Raw genomic sequence first — 12,826 nt, 5'->3', positions numbered from 1 at the left:
TGATGTAGGTGATTGGGTATTCCTGTGGATACAACCATATAAACAAATGTCCCTTGAGCAAGCTACGAAGGGTAATAAATTATCAACAAAGTATTATGGTCCATACAAGGAGTTGCGAAAGATAGGTACTATGGCATACAAATTGGAACTTTTGCAGCTTCCCATGTGCACTTAGCTTTCATGTTTCATGCTTAAAGAAGGTTAGAGGTGACAAGATTCTAGTTCAAAAAATATTTTCAGAACTTGATGAGGAAGGAAAAATGATATTGGAACCTAAAGCAGTCAAAGAAACAAGAACTCGATAGCTATGAAATCGATCAATTTCAGAGTATCTCATCAAGTGGAAGAACTTACCTATTGAAGATTCCACATGGGAGGATGAGAATTTTATACAGAAGCATCCCGAACTACTCAAGCGTTGAGGACAACATTTTTTTTAAGGAGAGGGGCGTGTTAGGTCCCTATAACACTAGTGATTTCCCCATTACTATTGGCATTGTATCCCTTATTGTTATTATTGTGCCCCATAGAATCTCACTATTGTTATTTTTGTGCCTTTATATTATTATTGTTAGGTCGGCTTGGTTATATTGTGACATCTTAGACTCCTATATATAGAAAGGAGGTTTTGTCATTTGTATCATTGAAGAATTGTTCATTTGTGTAATGTAAAGGAGGTTGCCCCCTCAAAGTGGCTGAATTCTAAGGCGTTGAACTATATTTTCTATCTTTTTGTGCACTGGTTTCATAATGGAATGGACAAAACGTGAAAAAACCAAGTTAAAAGGTATGTGTACCTTTTTCTATGTAGAGGTATGTGAAAACTCCACTCTCTTGAATGAAGGCTTTGTGGCGCAAGTGACACAAAGGTTTACATGAAAAAATTTGGATTAAAAGGAGTGGAGCTTGACGCTACATTGCCACTATTACCCCACTTTTAGTATGAATTACATGATATACAAAGTAAATATTGTTTTCAATTCAAATTTAATAAAACATGTGACTATGTTTTCCCCGACAGAAAACAAATATCTTCCACAAAATATTTTCTCCTTGAACCTAATTTAAAATGAAGCTCTTCCCATTCACTGGGGGTAGCACAATTGGCAATGGTCATGAAAATGAAGTCACACTACACCAGAAGCCTTGGGTTCAAATCTTGTGTAATCCCCCTAGGGGTTTACTAGTAGTTACATGTCAAGCGGGTTGTTAGGTCCTTTGGGTTACAAAAAAATAAAAAAATAAAATTAATCTCTTCCCTTAACGTGCCAGGCTGCAGACAAAAATGAAATTGATAGGCCCTTTCACAAGTTTAAGAGTATCTAGGCCTCACGTCCATTCTAAACTTCCTTTCTCTTTGCAGTACACTGACCTTAGTTGTGCAACCGAGACGATTGAACCCACAACTGTAGGACTCGAAGGAATTGTAAGAGAGAGATCAAATTCCTTTTACTTACCCGATGTTGTGAGTGTTCATAACCCCAACACATCCACCATCTTTGTTTTTTAGGAAATAAAGAAGGCCCACTTGCTCTACTAGGCTCATTTACAATTAAATGCGAGAACAGTTGAGTATGGTGAATATAGAGCGACAATTTTTAGTTGTTGGGTTTAGATAAAAAGGAATGCACAACTTGGAGTTTCACTAAAAGTGGGGGTAGAGAAAAACTATAACTGCATAAACAAAGGGTTTGAAGGTAGGTAATAGGAGGGAAAAAAAATTCGACCACCATGAATTGGACCAACAATGTGAAGGTTTCAAAAAGTGATATAGTTCATTAAAAAGGAAAGATAAAGGGATGTTTTTCCTTCCTAATGGGATATAAACCTTTTTCCTCCAAATGTGATTCAATGTCAAAATTATTGTTGTAGCGCTCACCTTTCTAATCTTTTAACTTTTTATAACTAGCAATTGAATCAAAAGGTGCAAAGGAAAGTCAATAAGAGTAGATGGAGGATATGTTGTAGGTAAAAACAATGCATATGTCACTTCCACTCTTGGCCTTTGCACTATTAGAAGCAACCATATATCACCTACACTTGTGTTTTCTTTAGCTATTTTTTGCCCAAATATGTCTCCTTCACAGTGGAGATACCTAAATAATATTGTTCATGCATGATATTTTTGTCTTTTCCAATCCAGATAAAACAATGAAAAACAAATGGGTGGTTAAATTTTCAATATCTATTATATAGAGGGTAATTGGTACACCATCTCTGAAAGTGATGTCAATATGTTAAAGTGAACCCCTCGATAAACATATGGATCCATGTGGTTTATGGGCCTACACCAATTGTTTCTCATTTATTTCTCCTGACATGGATTTTTTGAGCGGTAATGAGGAAAATTGTCTAGATCATGATATACCTAACTAGAGAGTTCTATTTCATGGGTTCCCATAGGTACCGATAGATGAATATCCCGTGGATGCATGTGATAGAATCAAATTCATGTAATATTAATTTGTATTTATTTACTTGATATATATATTAAAAAAACATTATTCATATGTCTCCTTTTATTTGTTAGAATCACGAAGTTTAGCAAAATCATGGCACTCTCCTATTGGGTTAACTAAGCTCAATACAATTTTTAAGCTTTGAATTCATGACATTTTTATCATCACCATCAAAGTTATACATCAACATGTACAAATGGAATTTTATCTATGGATCTAATCATGCTATATAAAATGCACAAGACTTTTCTACAATACCCTTTTTCCTGTCAAGATAAACATGGCCAATTATTAGCTGCAATGGAAAGTAGATTTGGTTTGTTCTTGAAGTCACCTACCCAAGGGATGTGACTTCTAGGACTCATTGAAGAAGTTGATAGCTACCAAATTATCCGAGCCACACAAACTTATAATTTCTTTCAATAAAATATATACAAGGAGTGCATGTTTTTTTGTATTCCAATCTTTCCCAAAATCCAAAATGCAACTAATAATAAAAGATAAAGAAAGAAATGAAGAGAGAGTGCCTAAGGGTGGCGTCATCGAGTAGTGGCTAAGTGGAGTTGTGGTTGATTAGATCTATGCTATATGGAAGCCCCATCAGATACCATAGAAACAATCATAGTGAGGTCTGGATCCAGAGTCGACAAGATGGTATAGAAAGTTGAGATAGTTGTTGAAAGGATGGGAAGAGTCATCACCATTGGGAAGAAACCTTTCTCTTTCACCTTGGGAGACAAAAGATTGTACTTACCAGGGCATGTCAAGGAGTGGTAGGGTGTGCTAGGGAGTGTTAGAGCATGCCAAGGAATGCAGGGGTGTTAACACACCACATAGTTCCAAGGGATTGTTAGATGTGCAAGGCGTTATAGCATGTCAAGATGTAAACTATGTTTCTAAATTTTTTTATGGCCACAGTTGGATGTGACCCTTGACTTAGAAATGTGTAATTTTCTAAGTGGGATAAGTTGAAATTGTACATGAGTAGCCTAATATGACTTATAGTCAATTCTTAGGTGAACAAGGCATAGTATAGTTGTAGTAGCTGTAACTTGGTCAGGTTTTCGTAGTCGAGGAAGGACTTGGTTGGGTTCCCAAGTCACCAAAAAAACAAGGGTAGTTGTGAGGGAATGATAGCTAAGGATTTCTAGGGCATTCCAAGGAATGAAAAGGAATGTTAACACATTCTAGACAATGTCAATGCATAGTAAGGAGTGTTAGGGAGTGCTAGGGAATCACAAGGGAGAAATAGGTCAAAATGCATGGAAATGAACAAATAAGAGCGTGCGCCAAGGAGTGCCAGTGAATTCTAGGTTTTCTAAGGACAAAGTGTGTTGGGATATGTTCATAATAGGACTTGCATGAGTAAATCCTATGGTTGTGATAAGGGGATAAAGAAGGTAGTTTCAAACAAAGGGAGACTTTGGGTTTCACACAACACTAGTTTTCTAATGCTTTGGTTAGGTTCACAGGTCACAAAAAAGTAAGGTTATCTATGAGGGCATGACAAATACAACATGTGAAGGTGTTCCATGGAATTCCAAGAGGTACTAACACATGATAGATAGTTCTAAGGCATGTTATGCATGCCAAGAGATGCCAAGTGCTAAGTCCCGCCAAAATGTGCCAAGTACTAAGGTGCGGTGTGAACACATGCTACGGAGTGTTAGGGACATGTGTCACAGAAACACAAGGCATCACTAGTTTCAAATTGATAGAAATGAAGTGTCAATGAGTTCCAAGTGCGCTAAGGAGGGAGTGACAAGATATGCTAGGCAGTTCCAACGCATGCTAGAGTGATAGGGAAGCATACCAAGATGTGTCAAGTTCCAAGGTGTGCCAATATGTGTTGAGTGTTAGGGAAACACTAGGGAGCACTAAGTAAAAGTGCATGGAAATGAATGAATAAGAGTGTGTGACAAGGAGTGTTAGTGAGTTCCAGGTGTGGTAAGGGGGGAGTGACATGGTATGATAAGCAACGGTAACTCATGCTAGTGTTCCAGAGCACCATCCAGACAATATATGCCAAGTGCCATGGTGTGCCAAAAGCTACTAGGAAGTGTTAGTAAATGCTAGGGAAACACAAGGGAGCACTAGGTGAAAATAATGCATGAAAATGAATGATTAATAGTTTTTGACAAGAAGTGTTTGTGCGTTTCAAGTGTTCTAAGGAAGAAGTTACAAGGTATGCTAGGCAGTGCTAAGGCATGATAGAGGCCAGGGAAACATGCCAAGATGTGTCAGGTGCTAGGGTGTACCAATGCATACGATGGAGAGTTATGGAGTGTCAGGGAAACACAAGGGATCTCTAGCTTCAAATGCATGGAAACGAATGAATAAGAGTGTGTGACAGGTATTATCAGCAAGTCCTGGGTGCGTTAAGGAGGGAGTGACAAGGTATGCTAGGTAGTTTCGACGAATGCTAGAGTTACAAGGCCACATGCCAAGATGTGACAAATCCCATGGTGCACCAATGTGTGTCAGGGAGTGTTAGGGAGTGGCAGGAGAACATAAGGGAGAACTAGCTCAAAATGCTTGGAAATTAATGGATAAGAATGTGTGATAGGGAGTGTCAGTGAGTTCCAATTGTGCTAAGGAGGGAGTGACAAGGTTATATGTTAGGAAGTGCCAAGGCATTCTATAGTGCTAGGGCATGTCAAGGAGTGCAAGGGTGTGCTATGGAGTGCCAAAGCATGCCAAGGTATGCAAGGGATGCTAATACATGTAATGTAGTGCCAAGGGATTGTTAGACATGCCAGGTGCTATGACATGTCCAGATCTAAAATATATTTCTTAGTTGTTTTATGGGCACGGTTGGATGTGAGCCTTGACTTGGTAAGTTTTTAAGTGGGATGAGTTAGGTTAGGCATGAGAAGCCTAAGATGATATATAGGCCATTCTTAGTGAAGAATACATAGCCTAGTTGTAGTAAATGTAACTTGGTTGGTTTCCAAAGTCTTAAAAAAATTAAGTGTAGTTATGTGGGCATGATAGATAAGGAGTGTCAGGGTGTGCCAATGAATGAAAAGTTGTTCTAACACATGCCAAATAGTTTCAATGCATTTCTATGAGTTTTTGTGGGTGCCAAGGTGTCAAAAGGGAGAACTATATCAAAGTGCATGGAAATGAGTGAATAAGAGATTATGCCAGGGAGTGTCAATGAATGCCAGGGATTGTCAATGAATTCAATGGATGAAATGTGTTAGGAGAATTTTAGAATAGGAATTGCAGGAGGAAATCCTACAATTTCAATAAAGGGATGGAAAATGTAGTTTCAGATAAGGGGATACTTTGGGCTTGGCAGAACACTATTTTTTCAATGACATGGTTTGGTTCCCAAGTTGCAAAAAAGGTAAGTCTATCTATGAGGGGATGACAACTGGGGAGTGACAATGTGTACAGTGCATGCTAGGGATTTCGAGGGAAACACAAGGGAGGACTAGTTTCAATTGCATGGAAATAAGTGAATAAGAGTGTGTGATAGGGAGTGTTAGAAATTTATAGGTGTGCTAAGCAGGGAGTGACAAGGTATGCTATGCATTTACAAGGCATGATAGAGTGATAGAAAATCATGCTAAGTTGTGTGAACTGCTAAGGTGTGCCAATGTGTGCCAAGGAGTGTTAGAGAGTGCTAGTGAAACAGAAGGGAGCACTGGGTCATAATGCATGGAAATGAATGAATAAGAGTGTGCGATAGGGAGTGAAAATGAGTTCCACATGTGCTAAGGATGAGTGATAATGCATGCTTGGAAATGTTAAGAAGTGCTAGAGTACCATGCCGACATGCGGCCAAGATGTGCCAATGCATGCATGGAAGTGTCAGTTGGGAGTGCCAGGGAAACACAAGGGAGGACTATGTCAAAATGCATAGAAATGAACAAATACGAGTTTGTGATTAGAAGTGTCAGCGATTTCTAGTTGTGCTAATGAGGGAGTGGCAAGGTATGTTAGGCAGTGTTAAGGCATGCTAGAGTCCACGGTGGCATGCCAATATGTCATAGGTGCGAGGGTGTAGCGACATGTGTGAAGGAGTGTTAAGGAGTGTTAGGCAAACACAAGGGAGGACTAGGTCAAAATGCATGGAAATGAATGACTAAGTGTTTGTGATCGGGTGTGTCAATGAGCTCTAGGTATACTAAGGAGAGAGTGAGAAGGTATGTTAGGTAGTGATGAAAAATGGAAACAACAAATTTCAATTTAATTTGTCCTTGAATTAAATTGTGAATTAAAATCGAATTTTATTCTCATAAAAAATTATAAATAGTTAATTAAGTTTAATTAAATTAATTATCTTAATAATTTCGAGTTGGAAGTATTTATGTAGTCATGTATATTTTATTCCTAAATTATGGGGGTCCAAGATGAGTTTATTTGAGTTGTAATTAGATAACTCAGTTTGACCGAGTTATAGACAGTTAAACTAGTTCTAACTATTTGTGGAACTAGTAGAGGATTAGTAGTGAGTTGGTGCACTGGTACATCCTTAGGTGCTACTGTAGCTAGCTAAGGATTCCCCCATGAGAAACACATGCATGTTGGTTCATAGAAAGACACAATTAAGATGAGAGTGCAGAGAAAATGTACTATCAATTGCAGAATGCTATCATTTGTATATATCATGCATGAAATCAGAAGAGGACCTAGTTTTGGATTGCACGGTTATGGAATAAGGATTTCTCAATTAAATACGAACTATTACTCTCAGGAATTGCGAAAGGAAATAGGGGCTCAACATGCAGTAGAAATTGGCTAAGTTTTGGTCAGTGTGGGCTTGCGAGGCAAATATTTGATCATACTTGTGTAGGAATTGTTTTCGTGAGAAAAAGCTTTCTATTATCATTCTAATTTCTAATTAATGAAATAGATAGTGCAGGTTTTGAGCAGTGGCTTTCCGCAGAGAAAAAGTTTTTTTATGTGTCTTTAATCATATTCCTCTTGTCGATTATTATTTTCATCAATCTTTGGTTTCCACTTTTTAAAGGGTAGAGTATATTTTGTCTTGTGTTTTAGTACATTACATGAGTTGTGAACCTGCAAGAAAATCTACAGATAGTGCCAAGGAATGCTGGAGTGATAGGGAAGAAGGCCAAGATGTGCCAAGTGCTAGGGGTTTCCAATGTGTGCTAGGGAGTGTTAGGGAGTGTCAGGGAAACGTAAGGAAACTCTAGGTCAAAATGCATGGAAATGAACAAGTAAGAGTGTGTGACAAGGAGTTACAATGAGTTCTAGGTGTGTTAAGGAGGGAGTGGCAAGGTTATATGCTAGGTAGTGCCAATGTATGCTAAACTACCAAGGCATGTCAGGAAGTTATACAGTGTGCTAGGGAGTGTCAAAGAATACCAAGAAATTTAGGGGATGTAAACACATGCCTCATAGTGTCGAGGCATTCTAAGACATGCCAGGTGCTATGGTATGTCAAGATGTAAATTGTGTTTTTTAGTTTTTTTATGACCACAGTTGGATGTGATGAACTTGGTCTTGGTGACTTGTTAAGTGGAATGAGCTGATATTGCACATGAGTAGCCTAAGATGAGTTACATGTAGTTCTTAGGTGAACAAGGCATATGTTTAATTTCAATGACACATGAGAATCTAGGATTGGTCTTATAATATTTGATGCAAATACTCTCAAGTGCCACAACACATCTACTTTGCAGAACAACATCTACACACAAAGGGAATCAACTAGTGCACATGATAATTTTTTACTTTTTCAAACCCTTCTTCGTTATATTACAAACAATAATAGAATAGAATAGAGATCCCATACTAGGGATCATGACCCTTTACAATCACATTGATACAAGGAATACAACTAGGAATTGATGTTAGTCCTTCGACAACCAATATACCTTGAACAAGAAAACACTTGACCTACTTGCTGATGGTGGCCACACATAGACCTTTCAATCCACATGTCCTGAACGCATCTACAAGATTCTCTTGCCTCCCATTCTGCAACTCCTCAATATGCCTCTATCAATGAACTCAACTCCTTTAGGTTACTGAACTCAGCTCAAAAAAAATTTCCTCTATCTACCTCCTTTTTCCTTCAATGTCTCCAACAGTTAGGGTCTTTGATCAATTGCTCACAACTCCATTTGTGAAAAACTCTTTAGTATGCCCAATTTTTCCATGTTGATGCTCCAAGATGACAAGTCTAGGGCTATGGATGCTTCCCTTCTTCTCATTGACTCAATCTTTCACAATTCAATCAACTAGGGTTAGTTTGTTAGCCTACTTGACTGCTATTTTAGTCCTTCAAAGTATGCACATCATTTGGTCCAATACACCTACCCTTCTACCAATATTGTTGTTCTTCATAAGTATAGTACTTAGGGATCTTCTTTGATAGTCACCTAAAAATCCTCAAACTATACTTTGATTGCCATAAATTTTCCCAACCTTAGTAAATTAATTTACTAATCTAGTGCCCAAAACATTGCCATCATCTAGTGCTCTTCAAATCTTCCACCTAATAGTGATTTGAATCGTCTCAAAGTCGCTATTATTGTTTATAAATTTATTTGTTGTCCAATCTATGAAAAAATCTAAACTACTCCTCTTATCATCCTTCTAACAATTTGTATATGACTGAGCTAGGCTCACAAATCATCCACTAATAGTCTATTGACTAACTATTTATAGGTTGCTTCAGATATTTGTCCAAAACTCTATGGACAATCCACCATCATCCACTTCTCTTCATGTCAATCCATTTCTTAGATGGAACATTTCTTCTACTCAATCTTATACTTAGGTTCCACCCTCCTCTAGATTTTTTATCTCCACACATACTCCTGCAAACCATCTTCCAGATTTGTGGTCTATATAGTAGATATGAACCTCGCTCTAAGGGGCATAACCCATATTCCTCTACACAATTTTTTCATAGTCTTAATGGAATTCCTTCTCGATTGAACATGTTAGGAAACCACCCTAACTATGGAATTATACTTATGTTCTATTTGATTTAGGACAAACTCTATCCACCCATAGAAAAAGTAGCAACTCTTGCCTCCATAAGGGACTCGACCTAGCTCATAAGGATCCCTGGATTCTGGGTATTTCTTTGACTCAATCTTGACCTGAACTTTAAATCTCTGGAACCCTAAAACTATGATTACCTTAGTCAATATTACACCTGCGACTACTTTTGTTCTGGCCGTAAATTCTAGTGAAGGCCCTCCTCCATATGTGTTTTTATTTATCACAAAACTTCTACTAACCACCACAAAACATGGTCTTAACCCTCTCCACTATTTCATAACTCGATGCGGCCTTCACACAAAAACACCACTAAAAACACATGCCCAAATTCTCATGATCTTCTTTTCTTGAGCTCGATCTACCAAAAGAGAACCAAGAGAATGCCATCCTACTTCCTTGCTCGAACCCATTAAAGTATGTGGCATTCTTGTGAACCCTCACATGATGATATTGCTCTTGGTGGATGATCATGGCCTCCCTTTAGCAACCCTTACACAACCCTCTAACTTGACCTAATTTAGGACTACATATCTCCTCGCCTCCTTGATCAAATGATGTCTTTCTCACCTGATGTTCTTGCCTTCATACTAAGGGCTAGGCCTCTTAGGACCTCTCTAGAACTTATGGGTTTTATCCACTTAGACCTTAGGAAATATTAATTTTCCTTTTTTATTTTCTTTTAGATTTTAAACACCATCTTGGGTCCAAAACCCCTTTACTTGGGTTCTGTGGCCACAAATCCTTTGTGACCAAACCCACAAACCCATCTCACTAGGCTTCTAGAGTACCTACCAAGCTACACAATTCAACAACATATTCTAGTTCTAGTAACTGTAACTTGGTCAAGCTCTTGTAGTCAAGCAAGGACTTGCTTGGGTTCCCAAGTTGAAAATTAAGTAAGGGTAGTTGTGAGGCCATGATAGCTAGGGAGGGTAAAGGCATACCAAGGAACTAAAAGATGTTCTAACACGTGCCAGGTAATATCAATGCATGATGAGTAGTGTTAGGGAGTAGTTAGACATCACAAGGGAGAACTAGTTAAAAATGCATGGAAATGAACAAATATGTGTGTGTGACAGGGAGTGTCAGTGAATTCAAGTGTGCCAAGGAAAGAGTGTGTTAGAAGAATTTCATAACAGGATTCGAGAAGGAAATACTATGGTTGCGATAAGGGGCTCAACAAAGCAGTTTTAGACAAGGGAGACCTTGTATTGGGCACAAAATTGTTTTTCCTTTATCTATTATTTTTATATGACATGTGGCATGCTTCGGAAGAATGATCATGTTTTAAAATATTTTATACATTTTCATATTGTACATTGTTGTGTATAAGTTTTGTGGCACTCAACTTCTGCCAGCTTATATCTTGTTTGTCTTCTGCATCTTGTGGTTCTTGTAAACTCTCAATTAATGCTTTACTATTTATATGAACTAGACATACATGTGAAATATTGTCTGTGTAAGCTATGTTGCTTAGTTGTTTTATGGACATGGCTAGATGTGATCCTTGTCTCAGTAATTTCTTAAGTGGGACAAGATGATCTTGGACATGAGTGTCCTAAGATGAGTTATAGGAAATTCTTAGGTGAATAAGGCACAATCTACTTGTAGTAGGTGAAATTGGTCAAGTTGTTGTGCCTGAAGCAGTCCAATTTCACATCAGCTATAATGGCTAAGGACTTGATTTCTTTCCCATGTCATGAAAAAAGGTAAGGCTACTTATGAGGGCATGTGTTCCAAGGCTTACTAGGGAATGCTAACATGTGCCAGATAATTCGAAGAAATTTCAAATATGCTAAGATGTGTCAATTGCTAAGGCATGCCAAGATGTGCAAGGGTGTGACAATAGGTGTCAGGGACTGTCAAGGCAACAAAAAGGAGAAACAAGTTAAACTATAAGGAAATGAACACATAAGAGGGTTAATATGTCATTAGTTTACCTTTTCCAAGAGGGGCATGCTAGGCACACCAAAACTCGGTGCCAATAGGTGCCCAGTGCCAAGAGTTAGTGCATTCTAAGTGGCAATTCTTCTGTTGTTACTTATCATCTACTTTCCAATAATTGATCTCAAATAAATTTAATATTAAACCATGTGAAAGCATACCAAGGCATCTCAATGAATACTAGACATGCGTGATACACATGTTATGAAGTGGTAGGGCATGCCAAAAGGTGTTAAGGAGTGTCAAGGAGTACCAGGGAAACAATAGGGAGCACTAGGTCAAAATTCATGGAGTGAATGAATATGAGGGTGTTCCATGGAGTATCAATGAGTGCTAGCTAACATGCCAAGGGGAGAGTGAAAATTTATGTTAAGCACTAGTAAGGCATGCTAGAGAATATCAAGGTGTGTCAAGAAGTGCCTGAGTGTTCTAGGGAGTTCCAATGTGTGTTAACATGTGCCAAATAGTTTCAAGGCATGCCAAGACATGTCAGATGCTAAGGCATGCTAGGATGTGTAGGTGTGAGGGTATGCCAATATGTGTCAAGGACTTTCAAAACAACAAAAGGAAGAACCAAGCTAAAATGCAAGGAAATGAACACATAAGAGGGTTAATAATCCATGACTTTATCTTCTTCAAAATGGGCATGCTAGGCACTTTAAGAATAGGTTTTAACATATGTCAAGTGCCAATGCGTGCCAAGTTCTAATGTATTTTAATGCATTCCAAAGTTTTCCAAGGCATGGTAGGGACTATAGGGCATGCCAACACATGCTAGGAGAGTGTTATGCTATGCTAGGGCATGCCAACATGTGCTTAGGTTTCCTAGTCATGGAAATATGCTCTAAGTATAAATATGTACAGTACATGTGAGGTTCCAAGGAGTGTTAGTGTGTGCCAAGAGTGTTGAGGAGTGCTAGGTCTCTCTCATTAATAGAATTGATAGAGCTTGATTATGTATTAAATAATACAGTTCTAAACACACTAGTGGAACTTTATCTAAAGGGAAATTGATAGATAATAAACCTAATAAAGATGAATCATGTATTGACTCATAGAAAAATTATATTCTCATTACTATAGGGAAATGATACACAATAATTACTTCTTAACATATTGGCTAACTCTAACCACTATGGCAGTGTATACGTAATGAAAAATACTCCACAACAATGGTCTTAAATCATTATCTTTTGACAAAAAATATAGTAACATGTACATAACATTATCAAAAACTCATTGGAATGATCAATGATGACGGAAAATTTTTTATTGTCACCAAAAGTAACCAAAAAGAGCATTGGTGAGGGTCAATAAAATATAGTCACTACAAGTGTCACCAAAGAGAGAATTAGTGATGGGCCTTTAACAACCCTCACTCGAAGTGTAACTGAAAAATGGCTTTGGTGACAAATCTTAAAGGACTGTCACTG

The sequence above is a fragment of the Pinus tabuliformis genome, chromosome 4_2 (assembly GCF_031772625.1).
Source record: "Pinus tabuliformis cultivar Carrire ecotype Pingquan chromosome 4_2, CPIR1, whole genome shotgun sequence".
Classification (NCBI taxonomy): domain Eukaryota; kingdom Viridiplantae; phylum Streptophyta; class Pinopsida; order Pinales; family Pinaceae; genus Pinus; species Pinus tabuliformis.
This window is presented reverse-complemented; position numbering follows the sequence as displayed.